At 45.5% G+C, this 18,169-nt stretch overlaps 1 protein-coding gene across 4 annotated transcripts in view; it reads right to left on the bottom strand.

Moving 5' to 3' along the window:
- CHCHD3 (coiled-coil-helix-coiled-coil-helix domain containing 3) overlaps positions 1-18,169 on the bottom strand; it is a 286,033-nt gene that overhangs the window by 25,373 nt on the left and 242,491 nt on the right. For 2 of the 4 annotated variants that reach the window (XR_014784221.1, XR_014784222.1), the window contains exon 7: positions 15,937-16,042. The exons of the other annotated variants lie outside the window; for them this stretch is intronic. The gene's annotated coding sequence lies outside the window, so the exon portion shown is untranslated. The remainder of the gene's footprint in view (positions 1-15,936; positions 16,043-18,169) is intronic. 4 annotated transcript variants of the gene reach the window in all.

The raw sequence follows: 18,169 nt of genomic DNA, 5'->3' as shown, positions 1-18,169 counted from the left end.
CTAGAGAGCCTATTATGTCTCACTGCTGTTCCACCTGAACTGAGAATATGGCCCAACAACACACCCCTTGTGGCTGCATGTTATGACATAGCAACGTATCTGTGTAGCTACTCACAGATTGCGGTGAACACAATGTCTTGCATGGAAACTCATTACTGATCAAAGGTGTCACTTACACTGAGGAAATCCTAATATTTATTTATACCCTGCCTCAATGATAACATCATTTCAAGGTAGCTTCTAAAGTACACCAGGATTTCCCAGAACAGTTTGAAAACCAATGCAACTAGGCTATCATTTGCAAATTGGCATGCTGCACTGATCTGCTTCCACATCCCACATTAAAAGTAATAGCAAGCAAATTGGAGAACAGTGTTCTTTGACCTTTTAAACAACTGGATGATAATAAAACTTTGGGGGCCTTCAACTAAAGTGTTCTGCCAGCTCTCTAAGACTGGGGTAGTTCTTTCAATCACACTTTGTAAAGAGGTTTCATAAGAGATTATGGAAAGACCTGGTATGTGTGATCATAGAGCCGTTGTTGCATTGCTTTAATAACTGGCTTGTCAATCGAAAACAGTTTTCTAATGCATGAGCAATATGATTTGGTGGACTGAAAATCAAATTCTGATTGACCAAGCTACTTTCCCCCCAATTAAACGCTGAAGGTGGTGTTAAAAAATGTATAGCCCGATTGTATTACTGCACACACGACTCCTATTTTGTGCAAAACAGTTCCCATGAGGCAGAGACCATGCCAAATGGAAGGTATAGACCTCTCACTGCATGTTTTCACAAATCTAATTTAAAATCTGTGCATTACTATCTTCTGGGAGGGCTGCTAGGCATTTCACAACAACCTCACAAATAGGAGGATTTACTACGAGTTCAGGGGAAAAAAAACAACCAGTGTCACAGCTAGTAGTTTATGCTTCTCTAATGTCTTCTTATGCTATTGAAGACGGTCATATACTGGCTACAGTCGTATGCAATGGTAGGCAAGAATTCCGGAGAATCCTAGCTTACTGATTGCTCCTGGGCTAAACTAACCAGGAACTGAAAACTAAGCATGTGGTCCAAAACCAGGCTCCTGGCTTGTCGCTCCCAAATAAGCCAGGAATTTTAAACCAAAAACAAACCCTGGTTTGCAATTCTGGCTTGTAAGGGGCAAGACAAGCCAGGAGCTCTGTATGGATAACACACTAGGGGTGCAACCCTGTGCAGGTTTAGACAGAGAAAAGGCCTACAACTCCCAGCATTCCCCAGCAAGCAAGGGAGAATTGCTACAATTTTGAGAATTGCTACAATTGGGAGTTGTAGGCCTTTTCTCTGTCTAAACCTGCACAGGATTGCACCCAAAGTTTTCAGTTCTTGGTTAGTTTAGCTGCTATCATTGGCAGGAGGTGCCAAGTGAGAGCAAACAGGTTCTGTGCATCAGCAGACAGCTCATGAATGATAAGCCAGGATTCTTTGGAATTCTGATTTATTGTTGTGTGCAAACGCTGTTTGTTGATGTCTAAGCATTCAAAATAGATCTGCCTCCTGCAAATCTAGCAAAGATGTCTTCATTCATGATTTCTGCCCCTCATATATTGAGCCTCTCATGCAACCTGCTTAATCACCTTCAGATGTACTTGCATCTCTGCCCATTCTTAGTATGCCACTAAAACTCCATGAGTTTCCTTGCCTTGAGATATTCTCTCATTCCAGATAGCCACTGCATACCTCATGTTCAGACAACGCAGACCCCTTTCTGAGGTTCCTTCCTTCCTTTCCCAGCAGTCATGCCTAGAGCAAGATCCATCCACAGAAACACTCCCACTGGCTACATGTTAAAGTCTGCCTTTGAGAAATGTCAATCAAAGGCGCAAAAAGCAATGTTATTTTCATAATGTTTTCGGTAACCCCTAACAGTCCTTAAAAAAACCCAGAGGATTCCTCAATCAATACACCTCAGATGCTGAGATAATGCTTGTAGACATCAGGGGAGTCACAGCAACTATGCATTTGCAAGGTATGTTCAATGATTCTTAGTAAATCCCCTCTGCATTGCTAAAGAAGAGATGTGGGAAACAATCTTTCTAAGGTTCGGTCTGATGCAGCATCCACTTGTGAAAGGGATTGACAGAATGTCTCATTGTTTGATGGGGGGGGGGGATGCCGCTTTTATTGCAGCTCAGCACGCATTAACTAGCCATCACTCCCTGCAGGCAGGATGACATGTTAATGCACCCTAGGATGAGGTGTAAGACATGCACAGATTTGCTATGTGGTGCATGCCATCTCCACTCTCAAAGCACAAGGTGGGTTTCAATAAAGAGTCTTACACTGTCGCTTGCTGAGGCACCTGCTCCTTCCTCACAGTCCCCACATCCTCCAGACACACACCCCTTTTGTGCATGTAGTGCTGAGTGCAAAACAAGTGGCCACAAGGCCAGCATGTCTCTATCCTGCGACAACTGGGGCCAAACAACGCAAAGTATGTGGTAGAGCCCCACAAGGACTCCAGGTGTGTGTGGGAATCACATACTTCACTCTTCCCCCATATCAAAGACTCACTTATTGTGGCAAACTGGCATGTCAGAGAGGGGCTAGCCTAGCCCCACTCCCTGACCCATTAGTTATCTACATACAAGGTACGGAGGGTTTTTATTACGTGGGGAGCTTCAAGCAGAGGTTCCTTGATTTGCAAATGGCACAGGCCCAGGAGGGCTTGTGATTTTTCTGGATATCTGGTTCTGCTCTTAAAGCAGTTTTTAGAATTAGATCTGAGGGAACCCCTTATTTTTAAGTTAGGACTCAATCCTATGTGGATTGCTGGAATCCCTCGAACTTGGAGACTGCCAAGTATCCAATGAAGAGTGGGAGGAGAGCAGAGGTGATCTTCGCCTCCGTGTTCCAGCTGCCCTGCATTTCTGCTAGATGGGCGATTTCGACCGTCTAGCGGTGGCACCTCAAAGGGGGAAGGAAGGAGGCTGGGGCAGCCATAGCATACATAGTTTCACATTTCCCTTGGGCCCCCTCTTCCCTGATGCATTCACACACATAAATAGAGAGGCTTCAGTCTCACATTTAATTCATTATCAACAGGTTCATTACAGATGCAAATCCTCCAAGACTCTCAGGCTACAATGGAATGCCTCCAAGGGATTCTGCAGTTTGAAGTGAGGCTTGCTGGCTAGACTAACTTAGGGAGGGATGTCCCGCCCTTCCAGTGATGCTTCCCTATGTCACCTCTCACGCATCGCTAACCGGGTCGACCGTCTGAGCTCCACCCCTGACATTTCCCTCTTAGCTCTGTGCTGTAGTCTAGCATCGCTTAGGTCACAGCCCCCACTCTCCTCCTCCTTGTCCTCCTCCCGGCTTCTCACAGAGGGGGGCAAGGGGGGGCGGCAGGCCCGGCCAGCTGGTAGTTAGTAACCTGAGAAGCACGCCTACCCATATCTGAACTGGCTTGGGAAAATGCATCCCCCGGTTCTGGCTATTCCCCTTCTGAATCTGAGCTGCTAACTATCTCCCTGTGCTCAGAACGAATCCTGACACATAGTATTGCAGCCGGCCCAGTCTTCTCCCCTCCCCACCTCCAGGAACGCCCCTTTTTCCCCATCTCCGTGCTCCATTTTTCGAGCATGGAGAAGTAGCTGGTGCTGTTCTCTCTGAGCTGGCTACGAGGGGGAGTGGCAGGGAGTGTGGTTTCCTGGTTCTGAGGTCGGAGCCCTGTCTCCGACCTTGGAGCCAGGAAATTTAACTATCCTATGCGACACCCCCCACCCCCAGATGCTATCTGGGATTGCTCCCTCCAAAACCATACACCAAACCTAGTCTGAAAACTCAGCATGAGTGCACTATTAGGTACTGGAGATATACAGCTCTGAAGAAATGTTTACAACTTTAAATATGCTGCTAAAATGGAATAAAAGCAAATGTGTGCAGATGCAGCTCAGGCAATGCAGGCGATGTAACTCAACATTATGCATTTACATGATGCTTGGATGCCCAAGGATCTTACTCTGTCCATCCCCAATTGCACTTTTCCCAGCCTAAACCATTTTACCTTCCCCCACTTGGCAGCCATTTCTAAATGGCTGAAGTCTGTGGCTGCTTTGTTCTATATTGTACCCGATGCATGTAACATTCCCTTCTTCAGCAGATGATCAAAAGCGTTGGAACCAATATATTAATTCTCGTTGGTCTCCATGGCAAAGGGGAAAAAATGTCTACCTTTTATATTTCACAACAATATGATACTCGGGGGATAATGAGGCTGAAATTTAGTGTTGTGCACCTTAAAGGCATTTGATGCCGAGTGTCGTAGTTGACCTTACAGAATAAGAGAGAACCTCCCTCCATTTAAGGACAGAGTACAGTATATATTACGGATATAAAAAGAAAGCACAGCTCCTGTGGCAGTGTGAGGCGCTATAAAGATTTTATTAGTGTGGGTTGGAGGTGGCTGTATTACTCCCAGGTCTACTGAGCCAGGAGTGAGTTATGCAGCTCTTCCTAAAAGAGTGGCAATAAAAAATGTGCAGTGTGGCTGGACTGTCGTGTATTTGGCTTGTGTGGGTCATGGTTTCAGCCCCCTCCATTGAGGCATTAACAAGCTTTTCTGCCCCACACTGCTTGGAACTACTGATACTCATATGTGCTCAAACTGTGGACCACATTTTGAAGACTCAAAAGTGTCAGGGTCAGACCAGAGCTATGGGTAACTGTACCCAGATCTGGAATGTGCGCGTTCCAATTCAGAGTCTGTGACTTGGACTACAGGGAGTCATGTTTTGGATAAAATTGGGGGGAGCCAGGAGCACAGTAGTGGGCTCTCCCACTCTGGAGGCATCCAAGATGAGGCTGGACAGCCACCTGTCAGGGATGCTCTGACTTGGATTCCTGCATTGAGCAGGGGGTTGGACTCGACTGTCTTGTAGGCCCCTTCCAACCCTACTATTCTATGATTCTATGATCCCCACCCCACACTCCCACAAGTTCAAGTTACAGGAAGCCAGATTCCGGCTGAACACCAGGAAAAACTTTCTGACTGTTAGAGCAATATGACCATAGAACCAATTACCTAGGGAGGTGGTGGGCTCTCCCACACTGGAGGCATTCAAGACGAGGCTGGATAGCCACCTGTCAGGGATGCTCTGACTTGGATTCCTGCACTGAGCAGGGGGTTGGACTCGACTGTCTTGTGGGCCCCTTCCAACCCTGCTGTTCTATGATTCTATGAAGCAGCGCCCGAAATTACAAGAGGAGCTGGTGGTCTCCTTACCAGCCGCCTTAGCTACTGTCTTGAGAAGGCTACAGGGGGCTATGTTTCGGATAAAATTGGGGGGAGCCAGGAGCACAGTTTACTGATTTCATCATGACCCCTTGCCTTTCCCCCATACAGAAGCCGGGGCATGGTCTGCAGCCACCTGCTGCCGCCACGGAGGTTGGGTCTCGTCAAGGCACTGAAGGGAAGCCTTTCCAAGGGCTTGGCACTTTGAGTTCCATGAGGAAAGAAAGGCGAGGTAAGTGCATGATTTCAGCATTGACCTGAAATTAGGCGCTGGGCACCGGAGCCAGAGCCACAGTTGCAGCCACGGCTAGATGTGGAATCTGAAATGCAGCAGGCAGAAGACAGCTCTGCTGACCAGGCAAACGCAGAAGCCAGGGGCCTGGTATTTAGATCTGGCCTGGCCAACCCAGAGGCTTCATACTGCCTGCCTATTGCAGAGGGGAGCAGTTTTCCACACCTTTGTTCCCTTCTGTGCCCGTCATGGGCTCTTGAGGCCAGAGTCAACGCAGTCCCAAGTAGCACACTCATCTGGGCCTAGCCCTCAGAGCACAAAGTTCCCGATTCAAGCACTGGAGGCCCTAATAATCCACAACTCCATGGCCAAAGCAAGGCTAGTGAGCGTTACTGCAGAGTATCTGCTTATATTCAAACAGGCCCTTAGCCAAAGTGTGGTGTCCACAAAGAGCAGTATGTTTATTCAAGGCACTTTTCTCTTTACAGCAGTTTACATTTAATGCTGAGCCGAAAGCTCTCTGTGGAGAACAGTTGGTGCAAAATGCAGGTGTGATGTGATGTCGGGGGACAGATGGAAGGTGTCCCCAAACCACCTGCTCTGCAGCCATTGCAGTGGCCCTCCTCCCACGGCAATGATCTGATAGCTGGTGGCTTTCATTATTTTCACCAAAAAGTCTCCTAGAGGGAAACCAGGAAGCATTGCCCTCATTTGGACTGGCTTCAGAGCTGCATTGTGGCCATATTGTAGGAGACTTCCAGGGGCAAGGAATCAAAATGTTGGCCACCAGCTGGCTGAGAGAACGCTGCAACTGCTGCTCAGTTGAGCCAGCTTTTGCCCCCTTTCCCTTTTCAAAAAACACTGAAATGACCTCTCCACTTTTGCCTCCTTTGAACGGGCCATGAAATGGGGTGGGGATGGGTGGAGATTTTGGCTCAGCCCTACAAAATCATATTCTTCTATTTATAGGTTTTAATTTACCCCAGTGCATTCCCATCGCTGAATGAGCTAGTAGAAAAACCACCTCCTCTTCCAAGGGCAGAGTAGTTGTCCCTTGGCCCATTGCCGGGAAGGATTTTTTAAAAAGAAACAAAGGTTACATACTCAGCACAACAGTCTCCTATCCCCACTGCTGGAAAGGCAGTTCCATTGCTGCCCATGCCCAGTAGGGACTGAGAGCATCCCATCAAAAAGCAAAGAGCTCAAGGAGAAGATAATGAACATAATTATAGTTAGTTATTGTTTGGTCTCCGTACAGACCCACTTTATAACTCTGCTGCCAGCAGAGCTATTTTATGCAATGCCTTTTCCACTTGGCAATCTTTTCATAAATCAAAGCAAAAGGCAATAGCAGGCAGTTTCTCCTGCAGCCTGTTTGACAATAAAAGTTAACACGGAGCCCTGCCTGTTATCAATCTTCATAAATGTGCCCCCGCTATGGAAAAGGCTTGTGTCACAGTTCACGGGCTTTTCACTAATAATGCAAGCACAGGAGTGAGCTTGCTGCTTTAATGGATCTTCAAGTGTGTGTGTGTGTGTGTGTGATTTTATTTGGGGACTGAAGGGTCTTTTTTTTAGTCACAACAAAAAAAACCTTTCTTCTTAAATATTTAGAATGAAAGGCAGTCACGCTTCTTTTTCTTTGGCCACATTAAACTTCAGTGGAATATGAATATATATATATATATATATATATATATATATATATATGCATGCGCGCGCACATATATATATGCATGCTTCCATCCTTACAGGTCCACCTAGAGAGATGCTCACAGTAGCTACTCCCCAGACTTGGAATTCCATTCATTCAAAGATTCAAAAAGCCTAACCCCAATGAGTGTGTTCCACTAGTGAAGTTCAGATTTTTCTGTAAAGACAAGCCAGTTGTAGCAAGGAATGAGCAAAGGCTACTTTTGTGGCGGATTTTTAAAATGCTTTGTTTAGGGCAGGGGCACATAACCTGTGGGCTGCATGCAGCCCTCCAGTGTGTTATTTGTGTCCACCCATGACCGCCACAACCAAAATTACCACCTGATTTGCTGCTGCTGTAGGAACCAGCGTTCGGAGGGCCCACTTCCAAACCACCAAACCTTTCCAATGCATTGAGGCATTAACAAACACACAACCAATAACCACTTCCCCAAAAGTGACAAATGCGGAAAACAGCAACCAGATTTCTTTCAACCTGCAGCCACTGACCTCTCCTATGCCCCACTCTTTCATTCTGTTACAGTTCTTAGGGCACCAGCAGAGGGTGGGGGGAGATATTCAGTCTCTTCCCCTATGCTCTAGGTGTTCCTGATACTTCTGGGGGCCTGTGGATGCTGCAGAAATATATCCAGCCACTGTAGAGACCAGGTGTTTTGTGTGTGTGTGTGTGTGTGTGTGTGTGTGTGTGTAGAGTGTGTAAGTGCTTGCAAGTGTGCACTCGAATGCATGTGCAGTCCCTGAGCCCCCAACCAACACCACATGGGCCCTCAGGGCTAGAGAGATTGTGCACTCCCTGGTCCAGGACAATGCCAGATTTGCACCCATGGAATTTTTGAGTCAAAAGAAGGGGTGAAATGTGTCACACAGACACCCTGCTTATATTTTCCACATGCTATTCCCTCCTTGGTCCCAGGTACTTCGCTTCACTCTATCCTGCACTGGACAGGTCACATCTGGAGTACTGTGCTCAGTTCTGAGTACTACGTTTTAAGAAGTATTTTGACAAACTGAAGTGTGTTCAGAGGAGGGTGAGGTGGTCTGGAAACCAAGTCCTATGAAGAATGGCTAAAACAGCTGATTAAGGGGATGCGTGATATCAGAAGGACTGTCATGCAGCTGATGGAGCAACCTTGTTTTCTGATGCTCCAAAGGCAGGACTGCAACTAATGGGTGAAGTTTGTAGGGAAGCAAATTTTGTCTAAACATTGGGAGAAACGTCCTATTCAACAGTGGAACAGTCTGCCTCAGTAGATGGTGGCTCTCCTTCACTGGAGGTATTTAAGCAGAGGTTGGATGGCCATCTTTCAGAGATACCGCATTTATATCTTGCATTGCAGATCCTGCGCTGAGCAGAGGGCTGGACCAGATGACTTCCAATATCTCTTCCAACTTTATGCTTCTATGTTTCTCCCATCTGCTGCTTCAGTGATCTCCCTTTTTAAACACACACACACACACACACACACACACACACTTAAACGGCTTTTCCTGTGGCAGTCCCAGTCAATCAGAATCACAGAGGCAGCATGATGACATCATATTGTCCCACAGCCAAGCAGTTTTGGCTACACAATGCCATTCTAAAGCCAAATTAGAAGACAAGAACCATTGCCTTCGCTTTGTATTGGCTTCACAACGCCAAATAAATGGAGGGCAAAGTTTCCTGTCCCTACTCTGAATGGACAAACATTTTCACCCCATTTCACAAAGCTTCTCTAAACAATAGCCCAAACTATGCCTGCTGTGCACATTAACGGAGAGCAAACGTTTCTGCTAAACATGCCCTCCCATCGGCTCAGACCCAGTTTTGATGGCATGTTTCTAAATATTACCTGCCCTGAATCTTATAGACTAAATAATAAAAATCTTGCCCCTTCCCCAAACAAATAATAAAATATACAATTGGTGAGGTATGGGTAGTATGGTCAATTAAGTCATTGATAAGGAACTTGCCACATCTATTTGGTTCACTCTTTTTTTGCACCTATCTACGAGCTGGAGGTTTGGTTTCTGACAAAAGCATCAATAAACCACGTCTAACTCAGTGATCCCTTCATGGATCACTGCCTTGCTGTGGCGAAGGGGCTTGCGTAACTCAGTGAAGCCATAAGCTATGCCGTGTAGGGCCACCCAAGACGGACAGGTCATGGCAGAGAGTTCTGACAAAATGTGGTCCACTGGAGAAGGAAATGGCAACCCACTCCAGTATTCTTGCCAAGAAAACCCCATGGAACGTATCACAAGGCTAAAAGAGATGACGCCGGAAGATGAGCCCCTCAGGTTGGAAGGTGTCCAATATACTACTGGGGAAGAGCAGAGGGTATTTCCAAGTAGCGCCAGAAAGAGTGAAGCGGCTGGGCCAAAGCCGAAAGGACACTCAGCTGTCGATGTGTCTGGTGGTGAACAGAAAACCCGATGCTGTAAAGAACAATATCGTTTAGGAACCTGGAATGTAAGATCAATGAATCAAGGTAAGCTAGAGGTGGTCAAACATGAGATGGCAAGATTGAACATCGACCTCTTGGGACTCAGCGAACTAAAATGGACAGGCATGGGTGAATTTAATTCAGGTGACTATCATATCTACTACTGTGGGCAAGAATCCCTTAGAAGAAATGGAGTAGCACTCATAGTCAACAAAAGGGTGGGAAAAGCAGTACTGGGGTACAATCTTAAAAACGATAGAATGATCTCAGTACGAATCCAAGGCAAACCATTCAACATCATAGTAATTCAAGTCTATGCCCCAACCACTGAGGCCGAAGAAGCTGAGGCTGATCGGTTCTATGAAGACCTACAACACCTTCTAGAACTAACACCAAAAAAAGATGTCCTCTTCATCATAGGGGATTGGAATGCTAAAGTAGGAAGTCAAGAAATCACCGGGATAACAGGCAGGCATGGCCTTGGTGTACAAAATGAAGCAGGACAAAAGCTAATAGAGTTTTGCCAAGAGAACACGCTGATCATAGCAAACACTCTTTTCCAACAGCACAAGAGACGTCTCTACACATGGACATCACCAGATGGTCAATATCGAAATCAGATTGATTATGTCCTTTGCAGCCAAAGATGGAGAAGCTCTATACAGTCAATAAAAACAAGACCTGGAGCTGACTGTGGCTCAGATCATGAGCTGCTTCTTGCAAAATTTCGGCTTAAATTGAAGAACATAGGGAAAACCACTAAACCATTCAGGTATGACCTAAATCATATCCCTTCTGAATATACAGTGGAGGTGAGGAATAGATTTAAGGGATTAGACCTGATAGACAGAGTGCCTCAGAAACGATGGACGGAGGTCCATAACATTGTTCAGGACGCAGCAACTCAATCCATCCCAAAGAAAAAGAAATGCAAGAAAGCCAAGTGGCTGTCTGATGAGGCTTTACAAGTAGCTGAGGAAAGAAGGGAAGCAAAAAGCAAGGGAGAAAGGGGAAGATATATCCAACTGAATGCAGAGTTCCAGAGAATAGCAAGGAGAGACAAGAAGGCCTTCTTAAATGAACAATGCAAGGAAATCGAGGAAAACAATAGACTGGGAAAGACTAGAGATCTCTTCAAGAAAATCGGAGATCTCAAGGGAATGTTTTGTGCAAAAACGGGCATGATAAAGGACAAAGAAGGCAGGGACCTCACAGAAGCAGATGAGATTAAGAACAGGTGGAAAGAATACACAGAAGGACTATACAGGAAAGATCTGAATGTCCCTGATAGCCATGATAGTGCGGTCACTGAACATGAGCCGGACATCCTCGAGAGTGAAGTCAAGTGGGCCTTAGGAAGCATTACTAACAACTAAGCTAGCGGAGATGACAGTATTCCAGCTGAGCTATTTAAGATCCTAAAAGATGATTCTGTTAAAGTGCTGCACTCAATATGCCAACAAATTTGGAACACTCAACAATGGCCGCAAGACCGGAAAAGGTCAGTTTACATTCCAATTCCAAAGAAGGGCAACGCCAAAGAGTGTTCAAACTACCGCACAATTGCGCTCATTTCACATGCCAGCAAGGTGATGCTCAAAATCCTACAAGCTAGGCTTCAGCAGTATGCGAACCGAGAACTACCGGAAGTACAAGCGGGGTTTCGAAGAGGCAGAGGAACTAGAGATCAAATCGCCAACATTCGCTGCATCATGGAGAAAGCAAGAGAATTCCAGAAAAACGTCTATTTCTGATTCATTGACTACGCTAAAGCCTTTGATTGTGTGGATCACAACAAACTGTGGCAAATTCTTAAAGTGATGGGAGTACCAGACCACCTTACCTGTCTCCTGAGAAACCTGTATGAGGGTCAAGAAGCAACAGTAAGAACCAGACATGGAACAACCGATTGGTTCAAAATTGGGAAAGGAGAACGACAAGGCTGCCTATTGTCACCCTGCTTATTTAACTTATATGCAGAGTACATCATGAGAAACGCCGGGTTGGATGATTCACAGGTCGGAATTAAGATTGCCAGGAGAATTATCAACAACCTCCAATATGCAGACGATACCACCCTAATGGCAGAAAGCGAAGAGGATCTCAAGAGCCTCTTGTTGAGGGTGAAAGAGGAGAGTGCAAAAGCTGGTTTGAAACTCAACATTACAAAAACTAAGATCATGGCATCTGGCCCCATCACTTCCTGGCATATGGAAGGGGAAGAAATGGAAGCAGTGACAGATTTTATTTTCTTGGGCTCCAAGATCACTGCAGACGGTGACTGTAGCCATGAAATTAAAAGACGCTTGCTCCTTGGGAGGAAAGCTATGGCAAACCTAGACAGCATAGTAAGAAGCAGAGACATCACCTTGCCGACAAAGGTCTGTCTAATCAAAGCTATGGTTTTCCCAGTAGTAATGTATGGCTGTGAGAGCTGGACTATAAGGAAGGCTGAGCGCCGAAGAATTGATGCTTTCGGACTGTGGGGCTGGAGAAGACTCTTACAAGTCCCCTGGACTGCAAGGAGGTCAAATCAGTCAATCCTGAAGGAAATCAACCCTGAGTGCTCATTGGAAGGACAGATACTGAAGCTGAAGCTCAAATATTTTGGCCACCTAATGCGAAGAGAAAACTCTCTCGAAAAGACCCTGATGCTGGGAACGACTGAAGGCAAAAGGAGAAGGGGACGGCAGAGGATGAGATGGCTAGATAGCATCACCGACGCAATGAATATGAACTTGAGCACACTCCGGGAGAGAGTGAAGGACAGGAAGGCCTGGCGTGCTATGGTCCGTGGGGTCACGAAGAGTCAGACACGACTGAATGACTGAACAACTCCTCAGATGACATACATCAGCCGGGGGGGGGGGGGGCATAAATCTTACTAAATCATTACAGGGGAGGAGACAGATTTATACAAAGGATTTCACAAAGTCGGGCAACCTGCAGCTCCAGGGTCAGAAGGGTCTTGACAGCTTTTTGTTTAAACTCTACAAGGTCTAAGGACAAGAACACATCTTGCTTGTTGCTGTACTGTATATCTTTTACAGCCACTGGATTTTTTCTATGTCATCTGGAAAAAACTGATATTATCCAAGACACTCAGTACAACCACCTCCCATCTCGGGGCTCTCATCTCTGAGTTAGCCCCAGATATGTTAACACAGGCTGGAGACCAGTGGGAAGGCCCAGGGACAATTCTGTGATGCAATGAAGTTGTAAGCAGTAGGCAGAATGAAGCCAAATTAACCATCCTTCCACTACTCGATGACTGATATGCCTTGCATTTTACATGTGTCAAAGTCAGCCACATGTCCCCATCTTGGGGAAAACTGCAGATTATTCAAAAGCACCACAGGGATGCTTATGATGAAGAGCCCACTGAAAGAACTGAAAACAAGATTCGTGGATGTGCCTGAGATTCAATCAGCTTTCCCCAATCCTGCATTTCCCCCACTTGTTTCTGCAGAAAAAATGGAAAGTGCCGTATGACACGAGAAACTGAAATGGCAGATAAAAAGGGCTGCCAACTCGAATTTTTGAACATCTGGAAGTGGCACGGCACAGGCTCTTTCTATCCATTAATTCCACACAGTTATGTGTTGCCTCTTCCTGGAGTTTATGTATCTAATGGCCCTTGCACATCAGCAGCCAGAAACAAGTCCATGGCTGCAATATGGCAATGGTTAGAATTTAGATTTGAGGGTTGTAGACCCAGTTTCAAATCCCTGCTCACCATGGGCAAGTCACTAGTACTTAGCCTGATCTACCTGGACAGCCATCTGTCAGGGATGCTCTGACTTGGATTCCTGCATTGAGCAGGGGGTTGGACTCGATGGTCTTGTAGGCCCCTTCCAACTCTACTATTCTATGATTCTATGACCTCCCAAGATTGTTGTGAGGCTACAAAGAGTTGTAAAACACTTTCAGGGCTGAAAAATGATTAAAATATTACCAACAAAAACAATATGTAGTTGTGCTTAGTATATTATGCAGAAACCCCAAATGCTCCACTGGGATGGGTGTGTGAGTGAGAGCGGGGGGGGGGGAGAGGGGGGAGAGGGGGAGAGAGAGAGAGAGAGAGAGAGAGAGAGAGATGATTTTTTATCCACCACCAATCTCTATATGGGAAAACTGGTTAGAGGTTCATCTAAGAAGTTAGATCAGCGATTGGTAAACATGGGTCTCTCCAGAAAGGTGTGGGTAGTTGCCAAGGGAGGTCTAAGCTCTTTTTGTGCTACAAGATGCGGAGCCAACACAGGACACAAGCCAGCCTTGCATCTCCTGTTTTTCAGGACCATGGCTGGGAAAAGCCTATACCTGGGATTTTGGAAAGCCATTGCCCATCAGAACAGACAGCACTAGGCTAGACAGACCGATGGTAATGTTCTTCAAATATCTGGAAGGCTGTCATGGAGAAGATGGAGCACAGTTGTTCTCTGCTGCTCCAGAGGGCAAGAGTAGAACCAAAGGGCAGAAGAGCAAGGAAGCAGATTTTAACTAAATATCAGAAGAAACATCCTAAGAAGCGAGAGCTGTTTGGCAGTGCAACAGCGCAACCCGAGTGCCTTGGGAGGTGGTGGGTTCTCCTTCAATGGAGGTATATAAGCAGAGGCTGGACAGCCATCTATCAGGGTGCTGTAGCTGAATCCTGCACTGCAGAGCCTGCACGGAGCAAAGGTGTGACTGGATGGTCTCCACGACCCATCCCTACTCTATGATTCTCTGGCAAGATGCAATATAAGCCAACTCCTATATCCTTTTATCAGCTCAAATTAAGCTTTTAAAGCTCTGCTAATGTCAATAGAAGAGTTAATCATATGCTTAAGCTTCACCGTCACGATTTGCTTTATGGAGCAAACTGAGCAGTGGCCTGAAGTGCTAAATCGGGTGGGGAGGGGGAATGCCCTTGTAACATTTAGATAAAGCAATTCTATCCTGATTTGATATCGGTGAAGATGTTCCAGCTAAAACCCCGCCTTCATCGATATATCTTCCTCTGTTTCAGTGTACGTCTTTGGCATTTTAGTAGATGCTGTTATTCAAGATGGCAGCCAGATGAAGATGGATATAGAGAAACAGATGAAACGCCATAAGAACAGCAGCCATGCTGAATCAGACCAAAGGCCTCTCTAGTCCAGCATTAGGAACAAAGGAAACTGGTAACGCCTCTGATACTGGAGGTAATAGATAGCCATCATGACTAGTAGCCATTGATATCCTTATCCTCCATGAATTTGTCTAATCCCCTTTTAAAGCCCTAAGTTTGTGGCCATCACTACATTTTGTGGTAGCAGACTCCATAGTTTAACTATGCGCCGTGTGAAGAAGTCCTTCCCTTTACCTCCCACTATTCAGCTTGATGGGATGAGGAAGGCGTCTTCCAGACAGAGGGCGCTTTGTGCTACCAATCAAAAGGCATTGTTCCACTATTCCGTCTTTTCCTCCTTAATGAATTATTTCGCTGAAAGATAGACAGAAGAGGAGGTGGGAAAACACAGGAGGGTTACAAGCAGAATTGCCTGGACCCCCCATAAAAATCCTTGAATGAGGCAGGGTGATTGTAGGATAAAAGCCTCATCTGGAAACATCTGCATTTTATTTCTTATTTCTTATTAAATTTATTAATTGCCCATCTGGCTGGTCACCCAGCCACTCTGGGCGATGTACAACATACAATAAAAACAGTTTAAAACAATAAAATTCTACAATAAAAACATTTTCTAAAATACCCTAACCCACCCCAAATGCCTGCCTGAACAACAACGTTTTTAATGCACGACAGAAGCTCATTAAAGAGGGGGCATGACGGAGTTCCCTAGGGAGGGAGTTCCACAGAAGTGTACACACTGCCATGATGAAAGGTTCTGTGTCTTCAGCTATAAATCCTTTGGATGTCAGCTCTTTCAATCACAAATACAGCAAAGTTAACTGCTCCAGTACACACAGATGAGTCAAATTTCTGGTTCTCATTGGTTCTGAACATTAACTTGCTTCAATTTCAGTGTGGGAAGAATGAGGTTCAGTTAACCTTTCTCATCCACTATCACAAAATAAATGTTCGGACTGTAACTACAGCTAGTTAGCATCAGATTCAATGGGAAGAATCTTTGAGAGAGCTTCCTCTTTGAAAAATTTATGAGACAGCTCCAATTTCTTATCAAATGAACCATGCAGTTTAAAACTCAGAAATGTGTTTGGCATGTACTACAGCAAGATTTAAAAAAAAAATTGAGAAGGGAACAAGATCTGTTGCACTCAAGACCAATATTTGCAGTAGATACCTGTGAAAAGGGGGGTGCTGGAAAACATACTCCATGCCCTCAGAGTAATGGATGGCAGTAGTTAAAAGAGTCACCAAGTGCATATAGAAGATCACAATTAGCAGAGCTGCAATGAAACAAAGGAAAACCTTGGACTCAGTTTGAAGTGGGAATCTGTGACAGAAAAGAAACGTGATCACTTAATTGCCAACAAGATATAAAGTGGATCTGGTACTTCCTATGCTTTGGGCTGGTCGAGATGAAATATTGCCCATTCCTTAAACTTAGAAATCCCGGTTGAAAGGAAACCCTAGTGAGTATTTATCCTATTTATCTGTTTGCTTAAAAGATGTCAAAGCTGCCTTTTAGGGTAAACCCTTTTAGGATTAACTCTCCCAAAACCTAAAATGACACAATATAATAAAATAATGATAATAAGAAATGAAAAAGAAAATTAAATAATAAAAATCAGATAGCACTGTATACACAATGTGTGTGGTAAAGTCCTAAAGTACCTAATAGACCAAGGCAAGCAGGTGAGTGTTTAGGACTCTGTTTGAAGGCCTGTAGTGATGGGGTTTGGCAGACATCCATCCAGAATAGTCAGTTTTCCTACCCCACAGTACATTTTGTCTGGATTACATTTCAGCTTGTTCTCCCCCATCCCAAACTACCTCCTGATAGTAGTTCAAGAGTTCCACAGACTCCCTGATGGAAATGAAAAGTAGAGCTGAGTGTAATCTGCATGCTAACAAGATCTCAGCCCCAACGTCCAGATGACTTCCCCCAGTAGTTTCACGTAGATGCTGAAAAGCATAGGGGACAAGATAGAACCTTGGCTGATCCTCCAGGAAGGCCTGTAACATTGCACCTCTCAAGCCCAACCCGGATAGATGGTCCAGCCTGATACCACGGTTGATGGTACTGAAAGACACTGAAGGGCCCGCAGTGTCAGGATTGATTCTGATCACAGGGACATAGTTAGCGGCTCAGATTCAGAAGAGGAGCAGCCAGAACTGGGGGAGGCATTTTCACAAGCCAGTTCAGATATGGGTAGGTGTGCTTCTCAGGTTACTAACTCCTAGATGGCCAGGCATGAAGCTTCCTCCTTACCCTCCTCTGTGAGAAGCAGCGCGCAAGAGGAGGAGGGGCTTGAGGATTGTGACCTAAGAGACGCGAGGCGGCAGCACAGAGTTAAGAGGGAAAATCAGGGGCAGAGCTCAGATGGTCGGTTAGCGATGCGTGAGAGGCTAAACAGGGAAGCCTCACACGAGGGGCGGGACCTCCCTCCCTAAGTTAGCCTAGCCAGACAGCCTCCCTTTCAAACTGCGGGCAACTTTCGGTGATCCCATTTGAATCCCCTGGAGGAATTCCTTTGTAGACAGAGAGTCTTCGAGGATTTGCATCTATAAAGAACCTGTGGATAATAAATTAAATGCATGAGACTGAGGCCTCTCTATTTGTGTGTGTGCGAATGCTTAAGGATGGGGGGGCAAGGGATTTGTGACAAGCAAGAACCAACCAGGTTGCAGTTCCCATGTCCATTCCCTGGCTTATGTCATCCACCAGGGCAACCAAGGCTGTTTCCCTTCCTAAACCAGCTCTGAAATACAGTTGGGATGGATCTAAATAATCAGCATAATCCAACACGGACACCACAATATGCTTCAACATCTTGGCCAAGAACAAAAGATTAGACACAGGGTAATTATCCCAAACCATTCAATCTAAATGAAGTTTCTTTAATTAAGGCATCACCACTGCCTCTGTCAAGGCAGTGAGGACCATGCCATCTTTCAAAAAAGCATAAACTACCTTCAAGGTCCATGTCTCCAATTTCAATTGCCAAGAGGGGAAAGATGAAGGGAACATGTGGAGCCGCAAGGCTCCAAGCCATTTGTCCACATCCCAGTCTGTACAGGGTGAAAAGTAACTACAGTGTCCTCTAGCTCTACCCACTTCAGATTCTGTCAAAACTATGGCATCTAAGTCAGAGTGGACATGAGTGAATTTATCTGTAAAATGTACAACAAATTGGTCAGTGGATGTTCGAGCATTAAGCATGACTAACACTGATGCAGGTCTAATGACTGAACTATGGCTAAGCCAACTCAGGGAAGGTTGAGGAGAGACTGTGCACAAGAGGGGAGGAAGTGTGTAATCTGCAACCTGCTCTCGGACCCCTAACTGTTGTTAAAGCACAGAGAAAGTTATATCTGCACTTTGCACCAACCTTCAAAAAACCCCAGGAATA

The sequence above is a fragment of the Heloderma suspectum genome, chromosome 7 (assembly GCF_057233095.1).
Source record: "Heloderma suspectum isolate Gila_16-S chromosome 7, 16-S_ref, whole genome shotgun sequence".
NCBI classification, from domain to species: Eukaryota; Metazoa; Chordata; class Lepidosauria; order Squamata; family Helodermatidae; genus Heloderma; species Heloderma suspectum.
This window is presented reverse-complemented; position numbering and strand designations above follow the sequence as displayed.